The sequence below is a fragment of the Chenopodium album genome, chromosome 11 (genome assembly GCF_948465745.1).
Source record: "Chenopodium album chromosome 11, dcCheAlbu1.1, whole genome shotgun sequence".
NCBI classification, from domain to species: Eukaryota; Viridiplantae; Streptophyta; class Magnoliopsida; order Caryophyllales; family Amaranthaceae; genus Chenopodium; species Chenopodium album.
Window position 1 is genome coordinate 23,307,205 of NC_137844.1, and position 10,395 is coordinate 23,317,599.

At 41.0% G+C, this 10,395-nt stretch overlaps 1 pseudogene; it reads right to left on the reverse strand.

Moving 5' to 3' along the window:
• Nucleotides 1-10,062: 10,062 nt before the first annotated feature.
• On the reverse strand, nucleotides 10,063-10,161 carry LOC145569724 (small nucleolar RNA R71; annotated as a pseudogene).
• Nucleotides 10,162-10,395: the final 234 nt, after the last annotated feature.

Here is a 10,395-nt window from a genome sequence, read left to right on the forward strand (position 1 = left end):
CCTCACGAGTGATCTCCCAAGTTCTACTAATTTGATCACTTTTTCCGACAAAGATCTACCGCCGGAAGGTGACAAGCACAACAAAGCTCTCAACCTCACAGTAATTTGCAAGAGAATGAACGTCCATATGACTCTTGTAGATAATGGATCGACAATTAACGTTTGCCCACTTAGAACTGCGAGGATGTTGGGAATAAGGGATGAAGATTTATCTCCATCAACACAAGGGATAAGAGCCTACGATAACTCACGTCGTCAAGCATTAGGCACAATTACTATGAACATAACGACGGGAGTAATTGAGCATGCCACCACATTCCAAGTAGTGGATATTAAGGCTTCGTTCAACTTACTGTTGGGACGCCCTTGGCTTCATGACCTCAAGGCCATCCCTTCATCTCTTCACCAACAAGTGAGAGCCATAGTTGGAGAAGTACCAATTACAATCAATGCTTCACCCATGAGGATCAAAATAGTAGAAAACCCACTAATCAATGTGGAGCACGATGAGAATGACGAAGATCTGTGGGACTTTAATGAAGAGGTCTCCTTAATCGAGGAAGATGAAATGACCCCTCTTCGCTACGACCTCCACTCCAACATGATAACCAATGCTATCCTGAGAAAACAAGGCCACTTTCCTGGAATGACTCTAGGAAAGAAGAAAGGGATAGCAAAACAAATGGGACTACCTGGCCTCCCTAAATTAGATACTTTCGGACTTGATTTCGAACCAACTCTCCAAGATCTAAAGCGAGCCCAGGAAAAATCAAAAGCACGTAGAAATGCTCGCGCACAAAAGAAAGCAATCCCAATGGATCAATACCCTATTACTTTAAATGGACAATTCATAAGAGAGGGGGAAGATTATCCATGTTAAGAATTTCCAGAACCCTTTGTTGTAAACGTAATAAGACAACCTGGGTTCGAAATATTTCTGGATTGTTGCTTTCTAGACGAAATCCCAACTCCTATCTATAAAGAAAAAGCACCCCCATGCTTTGACTTTAATGTCATGGGACTTCTCTTTGGGCAAGAAAAGAATGAGCCAAGATATATGGAGGATAACTCATCACTCATTCAAACAGTCCTACAAAGCGAGAACTTTGATCCTTCCAAGCTCATCACTCCAGTAGAGGATTTAGTGCGCGGATGGCGCAAGACAGTAAAGGTGACTACCATAAGCGGAAAGAAGATATCAATAACTACAGGACAAGGGCCAATGTTTGAAGAATCGTCTGAGTTAGAGTCTAAGTCAGAGTCTTCCCCTATCGAGTCCTCTAAATCTCTAGTTGTAGCACCTCCCTCTACTCCTAGGATAGTTAGCAATCAAGTCCCAACGAACATTTCTTTATTCGATGTAATGATTTCTGAGTTTAATAATATGTCTTCTTCCCCTTATTCCTCGTGTCTTTATTTAACTCAAGATGGCGAGTATTGCTTAACTAACAATGAAAATGACAAAGAAATTATTAAAGCAATGGAAACACTTGAAAATAAGACACCGATAATTGAGGACACTGAAACAATTGATATCTTAAAAGATCCAACCATTAAAAGAGAAGTTAAAATCGGACTCACGCTAAACAAAGATGAAAGAACCGATTTAATGAATCTACTTAAAGAATTCATCGATGTATTCGCTTGGTCATATGAAGATATGCCAGGCATTAATAGAGAAATAGCTCAAGTAGCCTTAAGAAAATTCTTCGAGAGGCTAAGAAAATACAACATGAGGCTGAATCCATCCAAGTGTGCTTTTGGAGTAACCTCAGGCAAACTCTTGGGATATGTCATAAGCTCTAGAGGAATAGAGATAGACCCAACCAAGATCAAAGCAATCATGTCAATGCCACCGCCCAAAACCGAGAAGCAAATTCGAGGATTTATTGGCCGGTTGCAATATGTAAGTATCTAAGCTAACAACAATATGTGAACCGATATTCAAGAAGCTTAAAAAAACGTGCCAGGAATCCCTCTAAGGTTGTACTTAACAGTCACCAAAGAAACAATGGGAACTATGCTCGCACAAGAGGTAGAAGGGAAAGAAAACACCATCTACTACCTAAGCAAAAAGATGCTCGAATATGAAGCGCGATATACACCACTTGAGAAATTGTGCCTCGCATTGGTGTGGGGCACAACCAAGTTAAGACATTACATGCTTGTTCACACAGTCTTTGTAGTGTCACGAATGGATCCTCTCAAGTACTTATTCGAGAAATCCACGCTTAACGAACGCATCTCAAGGTGGATAGTCAACCTAGCCCAATTTGATGTAAGGTTCATGCCTCAAAAGGCTATCAAAGGAGCTGTAGTCTCGGACTTCTTACCGGACTTTCCAATAGAAGATTCGACACCAATACACGACAATGAATTTCCAGATGAAGACTTGATGGTCACGGAAGACGACACTTGGACTTTATACTTTGATGGAGCCTCAAACCAAAAGGGATGTGGCGTAGGAGTGCTATTAATATCACCTAAAGAGGAGCATGTTCCAATTTCAACAAAGTTAGATTTCGACGTTACCAACAACGCTGCAGAATATGAAGCATGTGTAGTAGGCCTCGAAACAGCTTTAGCATTGGGTGTAAAGAAACTTCGAATATTCGGAGATTCTTCTTTGATCATCAACCAAATCTCCAAAAGATGGAAAGTAAGGAGCGAAAGCCTAGCCCCTTACCAAACCTATCTCGAAACTTTCACCGATGAACTGGAAAAGGTAGAATACACATATCTACCTAGAGAAGAAAACCAATTTGCCGATGCCTTGGCAAGACTAACCTCAATGGTTAGGATTCCTAAGGAAATTGAGCAAATGCCTCTAACTATAGAGAAAAGACACAAACCAGCATACATTCAAGCTATAGAGGATGATGAAACAATCCAAGAAGAAGCAGATGAAGAAGAAGAACCATGGTATACCGACATACTCAATTATGTCATCAAAGGAGAATACCCTCCTCATGCTGACAACAGAGCAAAACGAGCTTTAAGACTTTTGGCTTCCTAATAGGTAGTCATAAATGATGAGCTACACAAAAGGGTACCTAAAGGTCGAGCCCTATTATGTGTAGGCAAGAAAGACGCTCAAAGTACTATGAGAATAGTCCACGAAGGAGTATGTGGAACGCATGTTAATGGCAAAATGCTAGCCCAAAAGATAGTGCAAGAAGGATATTATTGGACTACCATGAATAGGGATTGTCATCAGTATGTAAAAAGATGCCCTAAATGCCAAATTTATGCAAATTTGCAACATATTCCTCCATCTCTTCTCTATACCTACACCTCACCATGGCCATTCTCAACATGGAGAATCGATATAATCGGAAAAATCACACCTCCTGGAACATCTTGGTAGCAATCGATTACTTCACAAAGTGGGTAGAAGCACAATCATATGCTAAACTCACTGCAAAACATGTAGCACTCTTTATCAAAAGGAACATAATTTATTGATACGGAGTCCCACATGAGATGATAACTGATATTGGAACTCACTTTCAAGCCGAATGCGAAGAATTGTTACAAAAGTATGGTATTCAACATCACCATTCTTCCCCTTATAGACCTCAAGCAAATGGAGCAGTTGAGGCAGCTAACAAAAATTTAAAAACTATCATTGAGAAAATGACAGAAAATTATAAGGATTGGCCTGACAAACTCCATTTTGCACTTTGGGGTTATCGCACGTCAATTCGAACGTCAACAGGAAACACGTCATTCGCCCTAGTCTATGGAATGGATGTCGTACACCCTGTAGAGCTAGAAATACCTTCTCTATGCATTGCGTTAGAAAGTGAACTCGATGAAGTTGAATGGACTAGAGCACGGTATGAAGAGTTAATTCTACTTGATGAAAAACGACTAGAAGCTCTACATCATACCCAATGCTACCAAACTCGTATGGCTAGACACTTCAACAAGAAGGTCAAGACAAGAAACATCAAGGTTGGAGACTTGGTGCTAAAAGCACTAAGGAAAAATGTTTTGGATCTAAGAGGCAAATTCAGGCCCAATTGGTCAGGACCATACATTGTCAAAACAATCTTGTCAGGAGGTGCAGCTCAATTAACTGACATGGATGGCAATGAACTCTTAAACATGACCAATCTTGACCAACTTAAGAAGTATTACCCATAATTACTTGAGTAAGACACTCAAGAGAGCTACGTTTGGCCTGATTCCTTAAAAAAGGATACGTAGGCAACCCTTTAAAAGGGTGCGGCCACTTTAATTATCAAGCATTTCGTGTCCCAGTGTGTCGCCAGGCGACAAGTGGAAAAGTCTGGCGACAGACTCATATGAGCAGCGCCAATTTTCTTTGAACATCTGGACAGCTTTGGGGCATTCTGGAAATTTCTTGGACTTCCGTACTTGAAGAAATTTTTTCGAAAAAAATATATTTTAAGTTGTTTTCATTGCTTTAAATGAACAAATGTAAAGTTAATTTAATTGAAAAGCTGAAATTGCATTAATAAATAAAGAATTACATTATTGATGGAATTTAAATAAAGCTTAAAAAATTAGAGTTAACTTAAATCGTCTAATAAATTGAAGGAAAAGCAATGCTCTAATCTTTCTTTTCTTTCTTCATTCTTTTCCAATTTTTGTCAGAAGCTTCCTCTTCATCCATCACTTTTGCTAAGAGACATCCATTAGAGGCTCTACATTCGATTTTAGTATGGATAGTCTCTCCCACAGCTAAAACTCCATGCTTTTTCTCTACCCAAACCTTCTTTTCTGTAGAGTCCACCTTTCTTTCCCTTTGTCTTTTTTAGCATTCTTCTTCTTAGGCATCACAGGAGTCTTAAAATCAACTCTTTCACCTAGGCATTCCTTAACAGGAAATTTCTTGTCACCAAGGCGAGTCTTCACATTGGTCTTCTCTATTTTGGCTCGGTCCTTTTGAGATCTACCAGTCAACCATTGCTTCACATCATTGGACAAAGAAGGTGGAACCTTTTGGGTAATCACTTCCCATAAAGGCCTAGCACACCAATACTTATCAAATCGTTCAACTTCTTGTGAAATGGGGAATTCATAAGGGAGACGAAGATCTCCCGTAGGAATGGTTTGCGCAATCCCATATTGCCTCTTTACTCTACAGGGATAATAAAAGGTCAATTTTGACAAACTAGGAAGACGACAAAAGGGTTGGCTATTACAACCAATCATCATTTCAAGCTTCCACCAGGGAACGACCCATTTAATTGAGAAGTCATAACAGGCAAAAACTTTTCCCCATTCACGGCGACCCATCTTCAAGGAGAAACGTTTCTTTCACCGAACAAAGCAATTGGGGGTATATTTATCAATATTATCAGGAGGACTAATCAATTCTAGTCCCTCCATGAGCCACATCTACAAAAATCAATGCACATAATCATTATTGCTATACAAAAATATGTTTTTAATTTCTGTAATTAAGAATATTATTTTTCTACCTGTAATAAAATTGGAGAGCCTCGAAGAGGTGCTTCTGGATTCTTCTTCAATTCATCAAGACTAAGCATAGTCTCTCCAACGATTAATGGCATTGGATTTCTCCCAGATTCAATTTGTTCTAGCACAGATATTATAATTGCTTGACCATCATTATTTTTACCATTGTTAAGAATATATTTGCTAAGCATGCAAAAGAGGAAAGCTCTTCTCCTATAAACATGAAAAGATTCAGAGTGTGGTCTATCAAAAATAAAAACATGCAAATTCTTTTAAATCAACATTATTACCATGCACGATGTTTTTTAGATCTTTACCCCTAAGGTCAAGGAAACGCTCATAATCTTTGTAATAATACTCACTCACCGTAGGAATTACAACAAGATTTAATGGAGGAAAGCCTAGAATGGCACCAAACTCTTCTGGTAAAAGGGCAAATTTCATCATAGCCTAATCTAGAGCAATGAGTATTAGAATCCCAATATCCTAAGGCGGTATGAACAAAGTCTATATCAAGATCTACCCCCTTTATGCTATAAATACCCCCCATATGGAAAAAGTCAAGTTCTTTTCTCTTCTTAGCAGTTAAAGAACAACACCACTCACGAGTGAAATCACAAAAACTCTTCTTAATTAAAGCCATGATTAATTTTTTTTTAATCTGTTCGAATTATACAGAAATCGTAAGATTTGGGGGCTATTATAAACATTTTTTGGCAGATTTCGAATTCTGCAAGGATTTGGAAAAATAAGTCTGTCGCCAAACGACAAGATTGTCGCGTGGCGACAACTCCTGTCGCGTGGCGACAAAGGTTGTCGCCTGGCGACAAAAGGATACGCGTGGCGACAACGCGTCTGAGCCAACGACAATTACGCATTATGCAAACCGTGTTTTCTGACTTCGATTCGACTTTGATTTTGCACATTCCACCCCCGATATTCAATACCCCTATATACAAATCCATTCCATATTACCTTTTTCTTTTGATTAAATCAAGCTAAGGCTTATTTTTAGTCGAAATCATGTTATTTTTTATTTTTTCTTTCAGGGGAGAAAGTCGGATACCCTCCATTAATAATAAAAATGACGGAAATTTTTGCGCAAAAATTAAGTCACAATTGCACACACTCACATGCACATAAAATGAAAAATAAAATGCAAAGATAAAACAGGCTTAATATAAAAAGTTTGTATATACAATATGTGAGTCATATAATACAAAAGACAAAGTCCTATGAAGTCAAAATAAATAAATAAGCACAGGTACGAACTATGGTTCCAGAGGCCGTAGATGATGAGGTACGCCCATCATATCAAAGAACGTTGTAGTCTAGGGTGTATGCCCCTCACCATTTCCTGACCCACCAGTCGGTGGAAACCTCAGCTTAGAGGCAGTCCACCCAGGATCACCAATCGACAATGGCTGAGGCTGCAAAGGCTGCTGCGACGACGAGCCAACCTCGTACGTCCTACCACGCATCGAAGGAGCCGATGTCACGCCTCCTTGGCCCGTCGGCCCAGTAAAGACATCCTCAGGTGAAGAAGCCGACCCCTCGGTTGGAGAAGCCTCAGACCGGCCACCTCGGCCGCTGTTAGAAGTGTGGCGACGCCTTTAGCCAGATCTACTCGGCTCTCTCCTAGCCTCGGGTCTCGACCGAGTGCGAGGTGAAGGAATAGGCTGTCCCTGCAAAGGTAAATCAAGTCAGATACCAAGTAAAGAATATAATGAAAGGGGATACAAAAGAAAGACAAGAGAGATACCTCCTCAACGTCGTTCCCCCGACAGGTAGCTCGGTTCCGTAACCTCACGAGCTGGCTGCGAAAGGCCTCTATACACCTCGCCATAGCTGTCACCACCTCGCGAGAAAACTGTCAAAGGAATAAAGTCAGTAACAATACAGAGCAAATGCAAAAGCAAGAAAATAGACAAGCTCACCCGAGTCTGGTGACGAGGAATGGAGCGCTCCACAAAACGCTGATCCTCGGGGGCTGGAGGAATCATCTCCTTGATCGATCCGAACACACCCTGGTAATAGATAGACATCCTCGAAGGGACGAAGTCCCTAGGCAGAGCCTGATAAAATAAAATTCAAATGATCAGAATTCACTTGGGGGATACCTAAAGAAAAATAAAATGTAAAGCATACCGCTGCCTCCTCAGACAAAACAGGGGTCGGCGCTAGCAAAGGCAGCAATTCATCCTCGTAACTCTGCTCCAAATGGACATGAGACCGCCAGGGAGTGCCTGGAGACGACCGACTCGCGGAGTCACGCATCAACGCCTCATGAAACATATGTTGACGCGGGCAAGCGGGGACGACGAAAACATCCGAGGAGTGCTGAATAGCTACTCTCTCGCCAAGATACACTATAGCGTCATACTGATGAGTGTCATTTATGGCACTCATAGGGTAGTCTTTTAGGTTATTTCTTTCCCTTTTTTCATGCTTTCTTCTCTTAATTTTGGTCCTTTTTCCTTTAGTTTCTCCTTTTCCTCTTTTCTTTATGATTCTCGTGTTTTTAACGTGTTTTTCCTTTATTTGGCTCTTTTTCCCTTTTATTTCCTTCCTTCGTTTACTTGTGTAGGTATTGTGAGAATCACCTTGGCAAAGGATTCAATTCGGGACCTCAATGATCAAGCAAGGAAGAAGCATTTGGCTAGAGAGGGCTTAGAGAGGCCTTGGAGAGGCCTCGGAGAGGTCTCCAAGGCAATTCCAGCAGGCCGCGGGCGCGGGCCCAAGTTGCTCAAAAGTGCCAAATCGAGGCAGGAACTTGCCGCGGTTGCCCCGAGGGCTCTCCGCGGGCGCGGGTAAAATGGAGAGAACGCTCCATTCAGAGAGACCGCAGCCCCCCCTGATCAGTCTTTGGGAGCAGGGGATTAGCCGCGGGCGCGGGTGTCATTGCCGCGGGCGCGGGTCCCAAATGCCGCGGGCGCGGGTACTGCCCAGATAGCCCGCGGAGGGTTCCGTACCCATTTCTCTGCGGGCGCGGGTCTATCGGGAGAGGGCGCGGGAGCTGCCGATTTCTTCTTAGCTTATAAATAGAATTGTATTTCCTTTTTAAAACCAACTTTTTGATAATATTTAATTAGCTTAGTTTTAGAGAGAGAATTTAGAGAGAAGTTAGAGAGAAGTTCTTGGTTTTGGATTTGTAACTCAATATTTGATCAATCAAGTTTGGATTTCTTCATTTTCAATCATCAATTTTAGTGAGAATCTCTTCCTTCTTTCATCTCTTACTTACTTGCTATTTGATTTATGCTTGATGCTTGTTTTTCTTTGGATTTGAGTTTGATATTATTGAATACTTTGATTTCCATTAGATTTTGATATAGAATGATGATCAATGCAATTTCTAGTTATTTGTTCTTGAATTTCAACATGATTAGTGAGTAGATTAGTAGCTAGGGAAAGGGGGAAGCATGTTTGATTAATGGAATTGCTAGTTGATGCTCTTTGATTGATTGATTTGTTGCAATTAAATTGGTTGACATAGTTTTGCGTGAGATTGATTAGACTAGGATTGATCACCCTATAAGATTAATCAAGATTGCATTGCAACTCTTAATGACATGAACAATTGATTTGAAGGTTGCTCTAATTGATTGAGTTTGTTTGTGATTCTTCTTGGTTTGCCTCTCATAATGACCACTAGATTGGCCTATAGGGGATAGCATTTGAACTCTCTTGATTGCTACTATTGTTTGTCCATTGCAATACTTGAATTAATTGATTGAGCTTTAAACTAGCATTATCATTGATCTTGCATGTGGAACCCATATCCCTAGTGTTTAGACCTTTGATTACTTTAAACTTGTTTTAGTTCACTTTAGTACCAACCATAATCTCAATTTCGTCTTCGAGGTAGCTTGACTTAGACTTTAGTTTGCATCATTGCATTCCCTTGGGATCGACCCTTAACTTGCCCTATATTCATATAAGGTTGGTTAGGTGTTTACAAATTTAGTTTGACTTGGGGAAAGGGTAGATAACGACATGCATTTTCCTCTTGTCAAAATGGCGCCATTGCCGGGGAGTGTTATTGGTGTTTAGCTTTTGTTGTTGAGTCTACTTCTTTTTTTTTGAAAAATACAAAAAGATTTTGTTTCTTTAGGCTACACTTGTAGCCGTGCTACTAATATTTTTTTTGAGTTTTGCATGCATAGAACCCGTGATCGTTCCATTGTTCCCCTTGATCCGGAAATTGAGAGAACTCTTTCAAGAAGGAGAGTGGCTAATAGATCCGTGGGTTATAGTTCTTCAAGCGAAGAAGAGATTCAAGAAGAGCAAGGCATGGGTGAAAATCCTAGAGTGGCCTTGAAGGAGCTTTGACTGCCCGGTGCATATAGGTTTGAGAGCGGCATAGCTCCACCTACTACACCGGCAAATGACTTCGAAATTCGACCGGCAATGATCACCTTAATTGAGAGGAGACAATATTGTGGGGCTAAGAATGAGAGCCCATTGAACCATCTTAAGGAGTTTGAAAAGTATTGCAACACCATCAAAGTCAATGGGGTTTCTCAAGAATTCATCCGCCTCAAGTTGGGACGATGTCACAAAGGCCTTCTTGTCCCGCTTCTACCCTCAAAAGAAGACGGCGGAGGCAAGGGCCTTGATTCAAGGGTTCAAGCAAAGGCCAAGTGAAAGCCTTTACGAAGCATGGGAGAGATTTAAAGAGTATCAAAGGGAGTGCCCTCACCACGGAATCCCAACATACCAAGTGATCCAAATCTTCTATGGCGGTTTAAGTCCTCAAGGCAAGTCATGCCTTGATGGAGGGGCCGGGGGCCCTATCATGAACAAGACCGAAGAAGAACTTATGGACATCATTGAGGACGTGGTGACATACTATAGGGATTGGCAAGATGGGGAGAGGGACTCTTCAAGCAAGCAATCTTCATTGTACTCGGTGGACCATCTAAATGCGATCAACAACCTTTC